This window comes from Chlorocebus sabaeus, chromosome X (assembly GCF_047675955.1).
Source record: "Chlorocebus sabaeus isolate Y175 chromosome X, mChlSab1.0.hap1, whole genome shotgun sequence".
Taxonomy (NCBI): Eukaryota; Metazoa; Chordata; class Mammalia; order Primates; family Cercopithecidae; genus Chlorocebus; species Chlorocebus sabaeus.
In genome coordinates this window covers 49,588,443-49,607,651 of record NC_132933.1, presented here as the reverse complement: position 1 = coordinate 49,607,651, position 19,209 = coordinate 49,588,443, and the positions used below count along the sequence as shown (strand labels likewise).

Sequence of the window (19,209 nt, the reverse complement as noted above, 5' to 3'; positions counted from 1 at the left end):
TGACCTCACTCCTGATAGTCCTTGAAGAAGACCCAGCTTCCATGAGACCTGTTTTTAGTTCCTACTGCAGAGAGGTGCTGGAATTTGCCAGTTCTCTGTGTATGCTGAGCAATTAAATGCTGCCTCTTAATCAAATGCTGATTGTATATTTATTTCTTTTTGGTGTTGGGAATACAAAGTAACATCAATAGGTTACATTTCATGAGAACTTGCGAAATTTTGGGAGTTGTATAGACATTTTTTTTAAAATTTTTATTCTTTTCTTGAGACAGGGTCTCATTCTGTCACCCAAGCTGGAATGCAGTGACACAATCATGGCTTATTGCAGCCTCAAACTCCTGTGCTCAAGCAATCCTCCTGCCTCAGTTTCCTGAGTAGCTGTGACTAAAAGTGTACACTACCACATCTGGCTACTTTTTCAACTTTTTGTAGAGACAGTCTCTTGCTATGTTGCCCAGGCTGATCTTGAACTCCTGAGCTCAAGCCATCCTCTTACCTCGACCTCCCAAAGTGCTGGGATTATAGCGGTCAGCCACCGTGTTCAGACTACACATTTATTTTCAATCTAACAAACAGATAATGCTTACACTAGGACTGTTTCCAAGGAACACTTAACATATACTAGAATATTTCTAAGCACTCCAAAGGTATAAACTCTTACAACCCTCAAAATAATCCCACTTACAGGTGGGAAAATTAAGGCATATAAAAGTTAAGTAAGTTGCTCAACATCACTTAGCTGGTAAGTGGTAGAGCTTAGACTTGAAACCAGGGCATATAGCTTTAGATTTTGTGCACCCTGTTACTACACTGTAATGTCCCTCACGTAAGCTTAACAACAACCCAGTGAAGCAGATACTGTTATTATTCTTATTTTACCCTGAGACTCAGAGAGATTAGATCACTTGCCTAAAGTCACATGGCTAGCAAGTGGTGGGTGAGGTTTGAACCAGGTTTGTCTGATTCTTAGGCATTTTGACAGCATGTTAACTAGTCATTCTTCTAACAGTTTGATCCTTTTTTGCCATATGTGCATATTACCTATACAATTATTTATTTAATAAAGCTATTTTAATTAACAGATTTTAAATAACTTTTTATGTATTTTGTAAGCAATAGTATCTACGGTTTCACAGATAACATATTATTGACATATTTTTAATTCACACTAAACTACATAAACTGTTTTAAAAAATCTGTGTACCTCCATGGACATAGAATGTGGAATAATAAACATTGGAGACTTGGAATGGTAGGAAGAAAGTGAGGGATCAGAAATTGCTTAATGGGTACAATGTACACTATTTGGGTGATGGTTACACTGAAGGCCCAGACTTCACCACTGTGCAATATATCCATGTAACAAAACTGCACTTGTACCTCTTATATTTACACAAATAAAAATTCTTTACAAATCTGTGTACCACTTAAAACTATCTCATCTACCTGAAGAGGCATGTATACCACATTTTGGGATATATTGCATCATATTGCACTTTTAACCCATAGCCCACCCTTCATCTCCAAAGTTCTGTTCAAACCCCTTTTCCCAGAAATCACATGGGCTATTAGTTTCTCTTCTGGAGTCAAAGAAAGAAAATATCTTTAGTGGAGTACCTAGACTGGTCACAACCCAGTGATTAGGATAATACGTGCATTCCAATGGATGCTGGTGATGTTTTGTGGTTAGAGGTGGGGAAGCAGTGCAGGAGAATCATTCATCATACAAACAGAGCCAATAAAAACATTATTCAAATCTTTACAAATGTTTCACTTGTACTCCAACATGCTACCATCCTAGAAGGCAGCAAAACAGGCTTGGTCCACTCTACTAATTCAAATTATCTGCTTGGCTTTGTAGATCTTTCCAGGACATATATGTACTGCCATGTTCATTGTGGCTTTATTCACAATAGCAACCTCAGTGCTCATAGACGTATGAATTGATAAAAAATTGTGACATCTATATCTGTATATAGACATAGATATACACACACACATTAAGATGTTATTCGACCTTAGAAAAGAAGGGTATAATGCCATTATGACAATATGGATGAACCTGGAGGATAAACCTCCAGGTTTATAAAGTGAAATAAGCCAATCACAGAAGGAAAAATGCTGTATCTCACTTATATGTAAGATCTAAGAAAAAAAGTCAAACACACAAAAATAGAGTAGAAGGGTGGTTAGCAGGGGTGGAGGGGGGTGGCAGGAAATGGGGAGATGTAGATTAAAGAGTGCAAATTTTTAGTTTTACAGGGTAAATAAATTTAGAGATTTCTACAATAGTAGAGCTGTAGTAATAATATTGTATTGTATGTTAAAAATTTGGTAAGAGAATAGATTGTATGTGCTCTCATCTCACAAACACACACACAGGCACACACACACACGGACAAACACAAAGGTAATAAACTAATAACAAACTAAACTGTGAGACTTCCAGAACTTACTCAAACCAACCAATCAGAGCTCACACACACAAAGGTAAGAGACTAGTAACAGACTAAACTGTGAAACTTCCAGAGCTTACTTGAACCAAGCAATCAGAGCTCACTGGCCTCAACCCATCAAGGCTCAACTGTCTCGACTAATCAGGGCTCAGTTCTATCATCCATCAAAACTAAATGAGTTAGAATCCTTCATTTTGCACAAACCTACCTGACAGGGAACCTGGGAAGGAAATTTTGCTATAAAACTTGAATTCTTCCTTTGTTCTTTGGAACACATCTTTATTTTACACCAAAGGCTGTGTCTCTGTGGTTTGCCAACTATACACTGGAACAAAGTTGCTCTCTTACAAATTACTTTACAGATAACTTGTTTTTTTCCAAAATGTCATTTACAGGTTCCTACATCATTATAAAAGGGTTATTTAAATTTATTTGTAAACAGTGAGTGGAAAATTTAAGAAAACTGATGAAATATTGGGCTTTGAAGTAAGTCAACAAATTTCAAGAATAGATCCACAAAGTGTATTTCCTTTCCACAGTGGTAAAATATTAGAAATCAATTTTTTAAAAATGGAAAATCTCCAACTGCTTTGAGATAAAGCATACATGTATATAATAATAAATCAACAAAAAGTACTAGGGCCATGAAGACAACACAATGGAAATTAGAAAACATTAAAATAAATATTAACATTCAAGTTACTTGAGCAAAAAGCAGTCATCCTAATTTTTTTTAATTGCCTACCTTTCTCCTGTTTTGAATTGATGCAAGAGGCAAGACGCATGTCCTGCTCCCAGCTCTGGATTCATGTCCTTAAATCACCATGATTAAAAACAAGCAAGCTGACAGCCATAGTCAAAGACGCGAATCTGTTTCTATTCAACCTGAAGGCTGAATTGCACAAGTAAGATCTTAATGCTTTAGCTCCAGCAACCGTCCCACATTCTGGGCCAATGGCTGTGGTTTAGAGGTTGCAGGTCTCTCACTGGCTGTGCTAGCGGAGACTGGGACTTGGGCTGTTATCATTGGTCAGTACCACCATCCATCCATGCATAATCGCACACCTTAAAGTCTTATTCTAAACCTTGAAAGATTACAGGCTTGAAAAGAGAAGAACTGGATAAACGTGAATGAAATGGAATAGTAATTTGAGACTCTAAAAGCATGAAAAAGAAATGGTTGCTTGAAATAGAAATTGTTTCTTGAAAACTTGATTTATCCTATTTCTGTGTTTCTGTCTTCCTGATACATATAAACTATTACCCTAAGATAAGTTGACAAGTTTGATTACGAATTTCGTGATTCTCATATGTGCTTTTGTACTTTATATTTTGCATATAACGCAAAAAAAAAAAAAAAACCAAAAAAAAAAAAAAACCCAAAAAAACAAAAAACAACAACAAAAAAAACCCTTTATAAGTGTGGAGGACTGACAGAGAATAAGGTGAATGACTTCATTATGAAAACAACTGTGACCTGACTGATCCTAATAAACGGTGATTTAGAAATGTAACTGACAGAAAAGACCATGCATGTAGTAAATAGATTAAATGAAAAATCACTAAATGGAATGAATTATTTTCCACGGAAAAACTGCACCACATATATAGACTGAAACAGAGTTGATAATGTTTAGTTCTTGAGGAAAGAATGCATGAAAAATCGTCAGGACGCCACAGGTCGCCTGCCTCCTTGACAGTCCTCCAATCAAAAGGGCGCCACCCACCCCCACCCTCCAGTAGGTCCCCGCCTTGGCGGGCTACAGTTCTTTCAAGCCAAGTGCGGTGGCTCTGAAAAGAGCCTTTGGGTTTCGGTGCTCAGGCGCTCCTGAGGCAGCTCACTTGCTCCTGGTGTAGCGGAGCACAGCCTTAGAGCCCCTGGACACGGCATGCTTGCCCATCTCCCACGGGAGCATCAGGCGAATGGTGGTCTGCATCTCGCAGGAGGTGATGGTGGCGCGCTTGGTGTAGCGGGCCAAGTGGCCGGCCTTGGTGGCGATGCGCTCCAAGATGTCGTGAATGAACGAATCTATGATATCCACCGCTTCGCGGGAAAGGCTGAGACCCTCGTGAACCAGCTTCAGCACCCGGGGAAAATGGGCAGCGAAGTTGTCCCTGCGGTGGTTGGGGTGGCAGCGCCCGTCCTTCTGCTTGTGGGCCGTCGTGGCATTGGCCGCTTTGGGCTCCTTGGTGCTCACGCTTTCGTCGGAGGTCATCTTAGAGGAAGGCTCAGCCATCTTGGAGACAGCTGCCAGTGGTTAGGAGGAACAGACAATGGCTGTTGATCACCAGAGGGAGGGCTTTTTGTAGTCACCACATGACTGACATCAAGGGCCAACTTGAGGTCTGATTGGATGAAGTGACACACAACACAGCGTTCAAGGTGATTGGATGGTCCTGTTGCTTGGCATCTTATCAACCAGTCACAGAGGGTGTTGGCCGTCCTAAACACCTGCCTACTTGCCTCTCTCAGAAAAAGTTACACAGATAGATGCCCCACAGGGCAGAAAGCTCATCCGCCCCCCACCTCAGCTGATCCATGTCGCACCATGAGCACTTTGAAGGGTGTCACTGAAAACTCCCAAAGAGGCAATTTCATCTCGTGCTCCTTGAAGAGAGCCTGACCTCCAGAGCCCAAGTCCATTATGCCAGAGGAATGACTGTGGCCCCCTGTGGACCATTTCTCACCCATCTCAGAATCTACTGTTATCCTGGGCTAAGCCACCCTGGCTTGAGCAGGATCTCCCTGACATGGCAGCCGAAGGCTCCTGGGCATAAAAGGACCCGGCTGTTTGGTTCTTGTCCTCAGTTCTGATCAACCCCTTCAGTGAATGGGGATAAGGAACAATGACAAAGCCACAGTCTCCAAGCAGACAACACAAAAAGAAAGGAGTTTTGATTAAAAAAAATATATACAAATACTCAACATTTACCAAGATTAAAACTGCATTCTTAACAATACTTAGATGCTTTTTTAAAAAAAGGTTTAAATGTTAGAATCTGCAAATAGACATAACAGCTACAGTATTTTTAAAATTCCTAAATTCTTTAAAAAATTGATTCTCAAGGCAACCTTCTTAGGGAGGAAAAATGTATTGATAAAATGTAAACATTTCAACACTCAAAGGATTTATGATATTACATGCAAAACATTTCCCAAACATGTCTACCTCAGAATAAGTTGTAGCAATTGAACCAAAGACAGGACTTATGAACTTGAGTATTAAGTGTAATGGAAGTAATTGAGCACACCAATGACGTGCCATTCAAAATGGCCAGTCTTGGCAAGGTTACTCCCTGTCAGACCGTTCAGGTAAAGCAAATCCTCCTGGCAATACAATGAAGTTAGTAAAATGGTCCCAGATTATGATGGGGAAAAAAAAGTCTTTTTTACCTAAAAAGGTATAATGTGGTAAGAAAACCAGTGAGGTAAGCACACACACACGAAATTCTAAACAGTCCTTTCTAAAAATTGGGGTACACAAATCCTACTTGAAATTGTAGCAACCAAATCCTGCTCTTGATTGGATGGAGGAGGCAAGGGGCATGTCCATATATTCCCTGAATTAATATTCTCAAATCGTCATCATTAAAACATGTAAGCAAACAAACAAATAGCATACAAACACACCAATTTCCTCCTCTACGCCCAGCAGGAACAGCCCAGAAAGGCTCTGGTTGGTTCATTCTGTGTCTTGAACTATTTTGTGTCACTATAACAGAATTCCCGAGGCTAGGTAATTTATAAGGAAAAGCAGTTTATTTAGTGGATGGTTCTGTAGGCTGGGAAACACTGGGACATGACCCTGGCTCCTGTGAGGGCTTCCGTGCTGCCTCATAATATAGCAGATAAGATCAAACGGGAAGAGGACAGGTGTAAAGAGAACCCAAGAGATGTCCTGGCTTTGTAACAACCCTCTCTAGAGGGGAGGAAACTAACGCATTGCCGAGAGAATGAATCCAGTCTCTCCAGAGTGAGAGCTAAGTCACTACTGGAAGAATGGCACCAAGCCAGTCATGAGAGATCTGCCCCTCATGATCTGCCCACATCAGGTGCATTGGGGATCACACTTCAACATGTTTTTGGGTGGGGACAAACAAATCATATCCAAACCAAGGCATCCTGGGTCACCTCCGTACACTTTTGACCAGTGACTGTGGCTCAGAGACTGTAATTCTGTCATTGGTTGAGCCAGTGGAGACAGGAGTGTGAACAAAAGTTCTCTGAAAAGGAATTTGGAGGACAGAGCACTTGTGCCAGTGAATACTTGGCAATCCTGGGAGAGGCTGTCTTGGGTGTGAAACCAATTGCATTGAAGGGAGTGGTAGGGTTTAACAGTGAGTGGTAGGGTTTAAAGTTCGTTCCCTCTGAACTCCTTAATAAAGCCCATTTATGCAAACGAAGGATTGAAATCACTGAGTTCTGATAGGCCTGCACAGCTGAGCTCTGATTGGTCAATGACACTGATCCCTGATTTGTTGATAGAGCCTAGCTCTGATTGGCTGGTTCTGGTGTGCTCTGGAAACCTCAAAGTTGAACAGAGGTGTGAGTTTTCTGGGAACTCAGGGTACATGTGTGACCTCTAGTCAGCAAATGGCCGCTTGGCTCCATTTGAATTTGGCCCAGTTAGCCACTTGTGATCCATCTTAAAGGATTGGTTCTTTGACATTCAAATATGTGTCCAGAGGCGTGAGCTGCTGTCATTGGATTCTTCCATCGTCTGAGTGATGCAGAGTAGCTTTATTTAGTCTTATCTAGTTTCTTTAGTCACCAAAATAAGCTTTGTCAGTATGAGAATGGTTCTGCACATTCTCTGATTTTTTTGTTACTCATGTTTGCTAATGTAGCCCATTACCATTCCTTCTTGCATCTCAGATTATCTTTTTGTGATCACTTTCCATCTGCCTAAAGTATGTTCTTCCTGCGTTCTTTGAAGGTGAAGTTCACTGGTGTAAACACTGCTACTTTTCTAGTTAGAAATGTCTTTTCAGATTGGGATCCACAGGAAGCAGACTCTGAGATGGATTTTAGTGTGCATAACATGTACTTAGAATTAACCCCTGAGGAATGGAAGGGAGGGAAGCAGGAGTGGGCACAGAGAGAAGTGCACCCATACTGCAGGCCCAACCAAAGCCTCTTTGGATCCCAAGGGGAGTTTTGAAGGTAAATGGCCAATCAGAATTATTCCACCTTGGGCAGAGCAAGCCAGATGTTTGTGCCTCCTCTTGAATCAGTCCTTGGATGTGGTTAATCTCTGTAAGTGCGTGACCTTGGGCAAGGCAGCTCCTGCAGCTCGGGTCATACCTGAAAGAATTGATGGCTGATGACTGGCATCCGACTGCTGTCCCAGCAGCTGAAGCAGCAAATCTGTCCTTGAAGGGGGTTCGGGGTGGTCTACCTGCATGTCTGTCACAGCTTACTTCTTAAACGATGTTTGGCTAGGAATGCAACTCTAGCATGACAGCTATTTTTTCCTCAGTGCTTCTTTTTGGCCTCCATTTGTTAATGTATAGATGTCTGCTGTCTAATTTGTACTCCTTTATAGGCAATGTATCTATTTTATGCTATTATGATCTTTGTTTATCATTATGCTGTAGCTTTACTATGATGTGTCCAGGTGTGCTTCCTAAGTTTAGTGAATCATTTATCTCCCTAATTTTGGAAACTTACCGGCCATTTGTTTGCCAGTTTCATTTCTATATTTCAGGAATCCTACTTGGATACACTTTGAAACAAGAGCAAACTGAAACACAATATACTTCAAATAGTTTGTTGAATATACAAACTATGATAGTTCAAATCTGAACACTGGTACTTTTCCTCTTGAATTTCAACCAAGTGAAAAAGAAAAGAAAGAAAACTCCAGGTATTAGAGCTACCTGACAAAAACTCATGCTGAACCTGATCTTCCAAGTGACAGTGGAACTGAAACGGATGTGTCTGCACAGATGCCAGGGCTGTGTGGGTGGCACAAGTATGTTATAGCAAAAGAACAGGAACCAACTGTTAATTTGTCCACAATTAGGGAGCCAATCGACTTTACCACATAAAATGTTTCATGTGAATTCTACAACAATACTGTGTTATGTACAAAATTAAATTTTTTTTTTGTTTTAATGGAAAAGCTTTACACAAACAAGCCATTAGCTCATTTCAAGAAAAAAAAAAACCCTAAAAATTAGTTTAAGGTCTTTGTTTTAAATCAACTTAAGTTATATGATATATATATATATTTTCATTTGCAGTAGATCTTTTCTTCTTTCTTTCTTTCTTTCTTTCTTTTCTCTTTCTTCACTCTCTCTTCCTCTTTCTTTCTTTCTTTCTTTCTTTCTTTCTTTCTTTCTTTCTTTCTTTCTTTTCTCTTTCTTCACTCTCTCTTCCTCTTTCTTTCTTTCTTTCTTTCTTTCTTTCTTTCTTCCTTTCTTTCTTTCTTTTGTGCTTTTTTTCTTTCTTTCTTTCTTTCTCTTTTGTGCTTTTCACTTTCTGATGCTTTTGGATCCATTCTTCAGTTCACATTCTAAAATACTTGCATTGGGTGAAAATGCATAGTACAAAAGTTGGTAATTTCCATCCATTATCTTTGTGGCCTATAAAACTGGAAATTGATGAAGAAAAAAACCCTGCTGATCAAGTTTGAACCCTCCTACAGAAAGGATCTGAACAACTGGGTGGCAGAAGAAATTCTAGCAATTAAGCATGTGGAACACCCTTAGAGAGACAGCCTGGACCTGCGTGGAGGAGTGCATTACCCCAACATCAGCTTTGAGACGATGGAGCTGGATTTTGGCTGCATCCTGAATGATACTGAGGTCATTCGCTAGGTTACCGTCACCAACTGCAGCCCCTTGGTCGTGAAGTTCCGCTGGTTCTTCTTGGTGAATTACGAGGAAAATCAGATAAGGTAGCACCGGCATAGAACTCCCACAGAACTCTGCTGTTCATTTATTTTCTCTTTCAGGCTTTTCACTAGGTTTTCTGTATTCTGTGTACTCATCATTCATGAATATTTTCATTTTTGACAACTAACTACTGAGGGAATTAATAAGGGGCTTAAAATCATGACTCATTCTAGGTTTCCTAACAGGAAACCTAGATAAAGCATCTTTGAAAGTCCCAATCACCACTGAATTAAGAAAACAGTATCCATAAGCCCATTTTAATTTTGAATCTAGTGGTAAGATCATTAAAATTTCATCACTAAAAATTAAAGTATTTGTAGAGTTTTTTTTAAAAAACACCTGTATTAGCAGAGTATTCACATAGCACAAGTTGAGTAGTGTGAGAACACAGTAATACTTGCTAACATGCATATACAATGCATTAAAAGTTGCTATATGTAACAATGAGATCACCCATCCCAACCCCTCCTCACTGAAAACTGTATAACCTCTTGCAGAATGTCAGTGTTTCAAATCTTAGCATAACTTGAGATAGTAGCGTGCTGCCTGGTCCGTTTCAATCCTTTTTCCTATTGACGGGTTCAGTTGTTTTCCTACTGTAAGAGGGAGGTTTCTGTCAGCATCTCAATGCGTTTAGTTCACTTCTCACTGACACATGGGATAGGGAATTTATTGCCAGTAAGTTTCATTGTTTTCTTATGTGCATTAAAATGTTTTAAAGTCTTCTTTGACTTTTCTCGATGACTTCCCTTGCAAGTGTTTATGTCAGTACTACCACTCACAGTCTGAAGTCCATGGTGGGGCTGCCATTTTTTTTTTTCACATGTCAATAGTCTTTCTGTTCTTATAGTTAGTTAATCGAAGGGCAATAGCAGAAGGCTCACTGACAACCGCTACTTGGGTCACTGTCTTGTGTCATCTGCTGGTTTCTCTTCTACCAGCTTCAGTCTCCACATCATCTTTCTACTGGTTTTCCACTGCTTCTGATTTAACCTTTTATGACTGCACTGATAACTTCAAGAAGAGTCTGGCCAGATGCCTGCTGAGTAGGCAGTGATAGTCCTATTAAAGGTGTACCATGCACTATTGAAACAGTGGTAAGTGCTCTCACAGCCAGGGGGTTTCCAACGATGTTAATGACTTAGTCAGAATTGACTTCGTCTGCTACTTACACTGTGCAGACTTGGATGTGTAGCAGGGATGGTAATGAGTTTGGCAGACTGGATGGTGATTTCATCTCTGTTTTCAGTAGAAGCTGGCATCCCAGTAGGGTTTGCCTGAATGATTACCTTTGGTGAGGCTGCTTCTGTTGGACTAGTGGTGGTTATTAATGGTGCACCGGCAATAACTGACTCAACTGTCATAGTTGAAATTTTCTGATGTCCTGACTGCAGGTACTTGCATTGCCCCACGTGCTGTCCTTGGAGCTGCTGCTGTTGCTGACACAGATTTGGTAGTAGTAGGAGACCTGGAGGAAGCATGGTGACCAGGGGAAATGATATTCACAACTCCAGGTACAACCTTCTCTGCTCTGGAGCAGTTTATAGGAGATGAGTTATTTCCACCAAGGACAGAAGTTGCTGCTTTCAGGACACTCTCTGCAGACAGTGACACTTGTTCTAATGACTTGCATCAGAAGCTGCTGCTAAACCTTCATTACAAGTCTGGCATTTGTCATCATCTATGACCGATCTGTTTGAGGGCATATCCTTGCACTGATATACAAGCCTCTGTCCTTCAGCCTTTTCAAAAATTTCCCTACGGTAATAAGATCTAAAAGCACATCCCCTAGCTTCATAATTCATGTCTGGCTTGTTCTTACACTTTTCCCAAAGCTTACAGATAGTGTTTGAATACAGAGGCTTAAATATGCCTTTTTCTCCCTAAGCCCATGTAATATACCTGGACAAATATTTTTCAACATTGAGGCTTTGCCAGAGCATACCAGAACCAGACAATCAGAGCTAGGGTCTATCAACCAATCAGGGCTCAGTGGCATTGGCCAATTAGAGCTCAGCTGTGCAGGCCAATCAGAACTCAGCAATTTCAATCCTTCGTTTGCATAAATGGGCTTTATTAGGAAGTTCGGAGGGAAAGTTTACTATTAAACCTGACCACTCCCTTCAGTGTAATTGGTTTCATATCCAAGGCAGCCTCTCCAGGGATTGCCAAGTGTTCACTGGCACAACAAGAGCTCTGTCCTCCAAATTCCTTTTCAGGGAACTTTTGTTCACACGCCTGTCTCCACTGGCTCAGCCAATGACGGAATTACAGTCTCTGAGCCAGAGTCACTGGCCAAAAGTGACTTCCAATTTGGAGCCGGGGGTGGGGGCAGGTGGCGTGTGGTGTCCTACCCATTTTTTGTGCATTCTTTTCCGTGAACCAAACATTGTCAGCTCTCATATATCTATAGCGCAGTTTGCTCCAAGAGAACGTGGTGGATTTTCCACAGTCGTGGAGCATATCTTCAGTTTTCTAAACGGTCACTGTTATTAGTTATTTTTCTAGGTTCTTGTTTATGGGAACGTTTTCGTTTTACTCATAGTTTCCTTTTTCACTCTCATGCTCTCTCGCGTGTACAGTGGGATTTTCCTGACTTTCATTGTGTGTGATATGGCAACAGATCACGTCCAGAAGCAGTTACAAGAATCCAGCTGACTTTTCCTAGGTAAGAAGTCTAGGGGATTTTCAATTATCTAAAAGAAAGTCGATCACCACTCTACGGCTTTAGAAAAAATATTTTTTCATGTGCGTTTGTAATTTATGTTAACATGAGGTGATAGGGTTTTTTTTTTTTGTTTTTTTTTGTTTTTGTTTTTTTTTGAGATGGAGTCTCGCCTTGTCACCCAGGCTGGAGTGCAGAGGCGTGATCTCGGCTCACTGCAACCTCATCCTCCCGGGTTCACGCCATTCTCCTGCCCCAGCCTCCCGAGTAGCTGGAACTACAGGCGCCCGCCACAACGCCTGGCTAATTCTTCGTGTTTTTAGTAGAAACGGGGTTTCACCGTGTTAGCCAGGAAGGTCTCGATCTCCTGACCTCGTGATTCACTTGCCTCGGCCTCCCAAAATGCTGGGATTACAGGCGTGAGCCGCCGCCCTCAGTCGTGATAGGTTTTTAAGTACTACTTTAAAGTGGATTTTAAGATAAATTCATCAAAATTTCTGTTCTAATAATTTTGAAGTAAATATTGGCAGATAAAACTTACAGAAAAGATTTTGGGGTTCCTACTAATTTTTAGAAGTGTAAAGTTGTCCTGAGGAAAACTGTTCTAGATATTTAATCATTTGCAAGAGAATCAGATCAGTTGAAAACACTTAGCCCCCTTTTCAGTGGTTAAGCCTTTTGAAAAGTCCAATGCCCAGTATTCATCAAGACTTTGAAATCATACCGCTGATAGAAAGCTTTTTTGTCACCTTCTTGACCCTCATAGGAATGACAGTAGCATTTCATCCTCAAACATGGTGTTGGGCTTTTGTTTGAGGTCAGTAGCATATTTTCTAGGCATTTTAGGTAAAGTAAGAGATACCAAATATTCACACATGCCATTTTAGCAACCTTTGAGATTTACATTTTAAAAAATATTTCTTGGTTTATTCATATAAATCATGTTTATAGATTTTCTAATATTAAATCATACTAGCTTTCTGGGAAAGAAATTTCTTCCTGTGGGTGGCTTCCCTGGATATTAATTAGGTTCCTTCCTATGCCTCGTCATGGTGAAATTCTTGACTGTGCACAGTCACCAAGTGGTTAAGCTTGGGTTTCTCATGACTTTCATACCCTTGGCCACTTGCTCCCTTCAAAAGTCCCCAAGGCACCACTGTGTCCTGGGGGACTTCAGGTTCCCAGAAGCAGCCTGGATCCAAGGCTCAGATGGGCTCCCTCTGCAGCAAGAACCTGGGCTGTGGTGTGGGACAAAACAGGGGCTAGGGAAGTGCGCTGGACCCCTCGAAGAGCCGTTCCTCCACCTGTTTTTGTCTGAGTCTGCAGCTCTCCACACCGCTCACATTTCAGGCACAGTTGTGCTGAGAGAGCAGGCTGTACTCAACCCTGCCCACCCTCAACTATGGCAAGCTATGCATTCCAGGCATTCTTCCACCCCTGGAAGATACAACCACATATTTGGCCTGCTAACTTTTCTAAGGTTTTAGATTCTCAGCTATCTACACACAATGGCCAAAAAGCCTCACGTGCTCCCGTGGCAGATGGAAGACAGGAAATCAAAAGATATCCAGGGATGGGAAAAGGGTCAATAAGAAATTGGTACTCACCAAAAGTCACACAAACATTAAACCATGAAGAGATGGTTTCCTGATCAGGAATGCAACCCATGATGTAGAGGTGAAAGCTCAGAATTTGAACTCAAAGGCCGCAAGGTGAAGTGGCCTTTGTTTTTATTCTCACAGGGGCAGTTTGAGCAGACACAGGAATTTAACTTTCTTTAGGTCAGATTTTTTGCTCTTTACTTCCGTCAAGTAGAGTTTTAAGGCTAGCTGTCACACCATTAGGTGTCTTTTTATACATTTAACCTTTCTATCAATCTGTTAGAATAAGAAACCTCTAAAACCCTTTTAATAAAATTGAGGAGGTTAATTTAAGGGATCGATCTTTTGGCCATTGGCAATTATAATTTTTAATAGTGTACTGAATTTCAATAGTGACTGGATGCAATAGGCTCTTCAGAGAAGAAGTAATCCCAAAGATTCCCCCTGTTCCCAGACATAGGCTAAGACAACAAATGACTCCTGGGATAGCTGTTCACCAGCATTCACTAGCTAGACCAGCGGTCCCCAACCTTTCTGGCAGTGTCTTGGAAGACAATTTTTCCACGGACCGGCATTGGGAGGATGGTATTGGGATGATTCAAGGGCATTACATTAATTGCGCACTTTATTTATATTATTATTACATTGTAATATATATTGAAGTAATTATACAACTAACCATAATGTGGAATCAGTGGGAGCCCTGAGCTTGTTTTCCTGCAACTAGACGGTCTCATCTCAGAGTGATGGGAGAGGGTGACATATCATCAGGCATTAGATTCCCAAAAGGAGTGTGCAACTGAAGATCCCTTGCACGTGCAGTTCACCATAGGGTTCTCGCTCCTATGAGACTCTAATGCTGCTGACTTGAGAGGAGGCGGAGCTAAGGTGGTAATGCCAGTAGTGGGAAGTGCATGTAAATATAGATGAAGCTTCTGCTGCTCGCTGATGCTCACCTCCTGCTGAAATGGCCCAGTTCCTAACAGGCCACGGACCTGTACTGATACCTGGATTATGGGTTGGTGATCCTTGCTTGAGGCAATAAAGTTTGAGATGACAAAAGCCCCTTATGGACGGGACTTCTTACGACAAATCCTGCCGAGAGCTTGGCACATTTGGAACAAAATAAAATCTCTCCACTTCCCAGCGAAGAGATTTATTAGACCAGACGCCTGCTGTGACCCAAAAATCACTTCCCCGGATGGTGGCAAGCAAGAGAGAGTGCTTCCTCTTGCTCACAAATCAAGCTCTCAAGAACACAGATCAAGACGAGAGGGAACTTTATCCTGTAACCCTCTCTATGAACAACACAGAAAAACAAAGTCAAAGGAATACACTGTTTCTGGCATGAAAGGGATCAAAAATATGAATATTCATACCACAAAGTAGTGTAAGGTGTACCAGATTCGCTACAGCTAGACTAGTCACACAAAAATCTTTTTCTCCTAGGCATGAAACCTTGTAGAGGAGACAAACAGAGAGATTTGTTTTGTACCATCTGTCCAACTGGGTTGTACACAGAGAGAACCTGGGGGCCTGACTGGTAAGAAATTCTTGCCCTTTTGCCAGCTTGTCAAATGACTGCATTCCCTTAACTGCAGGTTCCAGAAGAGTGGAGTGGCTTTGGTGACCCTTCTTGCTATACCAAATTGTGTGAAGGTTTGCTAAGAAATCAACTCACAGGCCGGGCGCGGTGGCTCAAGCCTGTAATCCCAGCACTTTGGGAGGCCGAGACGGGCGGATCACGAGGTCAGGAGATCGAGACCATCCTGGCTAACCCGGTGAAACCGTCTCTACTAAAAAAATACAAAAAACTAGCCGGGCGAGGTGGCGGGCGCCTGCAGTCCCAGCTACTCGGGAGGCTGAGGCAGGAGAATGGCGTGAACCCGGGAGGCGGAGCTTGCAGTGAGCAGAGATCCGGCCACTGCACTCCAGCCTGGGCGACAGAGCGAGACTCCGTCTCAAAAAAAAAAAAAAAAAAAGAAATCAACTCACGAAAGGCAGATTAACAAGAGAAAAAGCATACAAGGCCGGACGCGGTGGCTCACGCCTGTAATCCCAGCACTTTGAGAGGCTGAGGCGGGCAGATCACGAGGTCAGGAGATCAAGACCATCCTGGCTGACATGGTGAAACCCCGTCTCCACTAAAAATACAAAAAATTGGCCAGGCATGGTGGCGGGCACCTGTCGTCCCAGCTACTTGGGAGACTGAGGCAGGAGAATGGTGTGAACCCAGGAGGCGGAGGTTGCAGTGAGCTGACATCGTGCCACTGCACTCCAGCCTGGGTGACAGAGTGAGACTCTGTCTAAAAAACAAAACAAAACAAAACCGTATGAATTTATTTAACATATATACACTGCAGCCTTTGGAACAAAGGCAGAAAGGTAGAGGGTAAATTGTCTATTTATATGCTCAGGTTCAGCAAAGTATGGGCAGCCCTGTAGAAATATGATGGTACAAAAAGGCTATGACCTAATGCTAATCCGACAGGGCTTGTTTGTCTAGACTGTGCTTGGCTTTGGTGAACACACATTTCTTCCTCCTGGGTATAAGGCAGGACCCTCTCTGTAATGGGGTCTTGTGACCTGCAGTCAGACAAGGTAGGTCATATCATTTCTTCATGGCCAGTTTTACACAAAAAAGGTGGAGGAAAGTATTTTTAGGCTTTGTTACTATCTTTAGAAAAAAAGGCTTCTGGTTTCTAGGACCCACCTTGGGGAGGAAGGATTCTGGTCTGTTACAGTTGGCTCTCCGGGAAGAATGGGGCTGAGAGACAGGGGGACCTAGGACCTCAGGAACATCTTTTACATCTGAGACTACTTCTGGGGCCTTTATTTTGGGGTATTGTGCTCTAAGCCCCAACAATAGACATCAGCTGCATGTGAAAGTTCATCACTTACAATTTTTACTTTCCTCAAAAACGCTAAGAAAACAATACAGACCAATCCTTTGCCACTGTAAAACTAGGATTGCCTTTCCTCAAGCTTCCAGTAACATCTTCCTAGTTTCCGTCTGATAACTCACCACAAGCACCTTTAACACTCATAGTTCTAGCAACATATCAGTGATCATGATATATGTATTCTCTAAGTCAGAGATCCTTTCTCTGCAGCGAAGAATTCTTCTCTTAACCCTCACTTGAATTGCATTTGGTGTCCATATTTCCCCCAGCTATCTCCTAAAGGCCCTCTAGGCTTCTTCTGCCATGCATGTCAAAATGCTTCCAGTCTGTATCCATTATCTAGTTCCAAAGCTGCTTCCACTCTTTCAGGTGTTAGTTATCAGATCTGCTTGGCAACAGAATCCCTATTAAGTTTGCTCTGTTAGCCTGACAATGTACCACAGACCTGGGTGGCTTAAACAGTAGACATTAATTGTTCACAGTTCTGGAGGCCGGAAGTCCAGATCAGAGCATCAGCTGGATTGTTTCCTTCTGAGTAGTAAGAGGTAAGGATCTTTTCCAGGGATTTTTCCTCAGCTTGTAGATGGCCCACTTCTCTGTATGCTACTTCACATTTTCTTCCCTGTATGCATGTTTCTTTGTCTGAATTTCCCCTTTTGATAGGCACAATGCATGCTAGCCGTTTCGGGTTACAGCCCACCCTAATGAATGTAATTTAACTTCAGTATCCCAGCAAAGAATCCATCTTCAAGTAGGAGAGAGATGAGGGGTCAGGAGTCCAATAGAATGTATTTGGTGTTTTTTTGGGGGGTTGGGAGACACAACTGAACCCATAGGACATAGAAATCCTGAGTTGTAGGTGGGAATATCTCCTGCCTCTTCCATTATGTCAAGAAAACACTGGTGATGATGAAGGGAAATAAGGTAACTCCTACCCATCTTTTTTCAAGACTACTTGAATGTTGAGTAATTTTATACACACACACACACACACACACACACACATATATATATATATATATATATATATATATATATATATATATATATATAATCTGGTTTGTTCCATTAAATTATCTCAGTATAATGAGAGTGAAAAAGCTAACGGACATTGTTAGAGATAGAATGTTGATCTGACTAATCCTTATAAAGGGAAACCTAGGAATATAAGAGACAGAAATGACCATGTAGTAAAGGGATTAAATGGAAAATTATTAAATGAAAATCATTGCTGTCCTTGAAGCAAGTTGAGCTATAGATATATTAGAGTTGACAATGTTTAGTTCTCAGAAAAAGGAAGCATGAAAAATCGTCAGGACGCCACGGGCCACCTGCCCCTCCCCTTTATTACCTCCCCCCGCACGAGGTAATAAGAACCCATTAATCTCATGACCTCAGGTCTCAATCACACTCCTTTGTCAAAGTTTACCCCCGTTATTTCTCTGATTCTCACATGAACTCGGAAACTAGCGTTTGCCTTTATTTTACTTGCAGCCTCTCAACAGGTGCCTGCCGTGAGAAAATTAGCCTCTGGGGTAGAGTCGACTTTTGTCCACTGGGGGTCGCAGATCCCAATCCTCAGGGCCTCAAGACTGTGACGCGAAGGAAGGAAAGGAAGGATTGGAAGCAGCCTCATCTGAAAATCCGTTACCTCCCCTCCACCGCCTCCACTGTCGCCAGGCGGAAAATTCCCTCTCCCATCTTCTGAACGCAAGTCATAGTGCCTCCTGCACCCCTCTTAACCCCCTTACATTTCCTCCGGGAGACCCTCGCCCTACCAGCTCTGCAATCCGCCGCACAGAGCTCAAGTTCGGATTTGGCTTTGATGACCTGCCAGGGAGAAAGGGACTAGAAGTTGGATAACCTCCCACCCCCACATTTCTTCCCAGGAAGAGATAAGGAGATGCAAAAGGGGTTCAAGACAGCTTGCTATCGTCTCCTCCCGCCCCTTGCCACCTCCCCGAACACCTGCCCTCCCGCCCAACAACACTCCCGCCCACTTCAGTCCAGGCAAATCCTAAATCCTACCCAGTCGGTAGCATCCAGATGAACCACAACTCCTTCCTCAGCGCAACCAGGCCGTGGGAGTGCTCCATCCCCTACGTCGCAATTACTGATTCTCCAAGCCCGGCGCCGCCCAGTCCTGGAGGGGCTTCCCCCACGCCTCTCAGCGCTGGGCAATCGCGCGCTCTTTCTTTACCTGCGCTCCATTGTTGGGCAGCTTATGCTCCCGCGTGGACAGCTCTGTTTCGCCTTCCGGTCCCCGTAGCTCTGCTGGGGAACAGGATCGCTAGGACCTCCTGGGCCGATAAACGACCCGGTGCTGCCCGGCCCAGCGAATGTTTCGCACGACAGCCCAGTGACAGGTAGCCGAGTCGAGGCAGCGCGGTTCCCAAGGCAGCCACGGCTGCGCCCACCCTCCAGTTCGGAACTCGGGGCAGTCGCGGTTGCTTTCAGTCTCTGCCAGTTGAGACAAAAGAGCGTGACAAGACGCGCGACGCGGCCAATCACCGGGGCGAGGGGGCTGCCTCCCCGCGCAGCCTCTGGCCCCGAAGCTACCGCTAGCAAGACTCGAGAGCTGGCGGGCGGGGGCTGAAGCCGACAGGCGCGGAAGCCGGCGCGGCGTCAAGTGGAGCTCGGACGCACGGACCAGGCCCATTTCCCTTTCATCTGTGAGTTTGCTG

General features: G+C 42.8%; 1 protein-coding gene and 2 pseudogenes across 4 annotated transcripts in view; 1 reads left to right on the top strand and 2 right to left on the bottom strand.

Moving 5' to 3' along the window:
• The window catches only part of RAB9B (RAB9B, member RAS oncogene family), an 85,425-nt gene extending 66,596 nt beyond the window's left edge, over window positions 1–18,829 (bottom strand). For all 4 annotated transcript variants that reach the window (XM_037988969.2, XM_073013495.1, XM_037988975.2 and 1 more), the window contains exon 1: window positions 18,726–18,829. The gene's annotated coding sequence lies outside the window, so the exon portion shown is untranslated. The remainder of the gene's footprint in view (window positions 1–18,725) is intronic.
• Window positions 8,641–11,819, bottom strand: LOC103232422 (ETS-related transcription factor Elf-2 pseudogene; annotated as a pseudogene).
• Window positions 18,830–19,107: 278 nt separating the features above from the next.
• Window positions 19,108–19,209, top strand: part of LOC103232431 (histone H2B type F-M-like) — a 61,423-nt pseudogene continuing 61,321 nt past the window's right edge.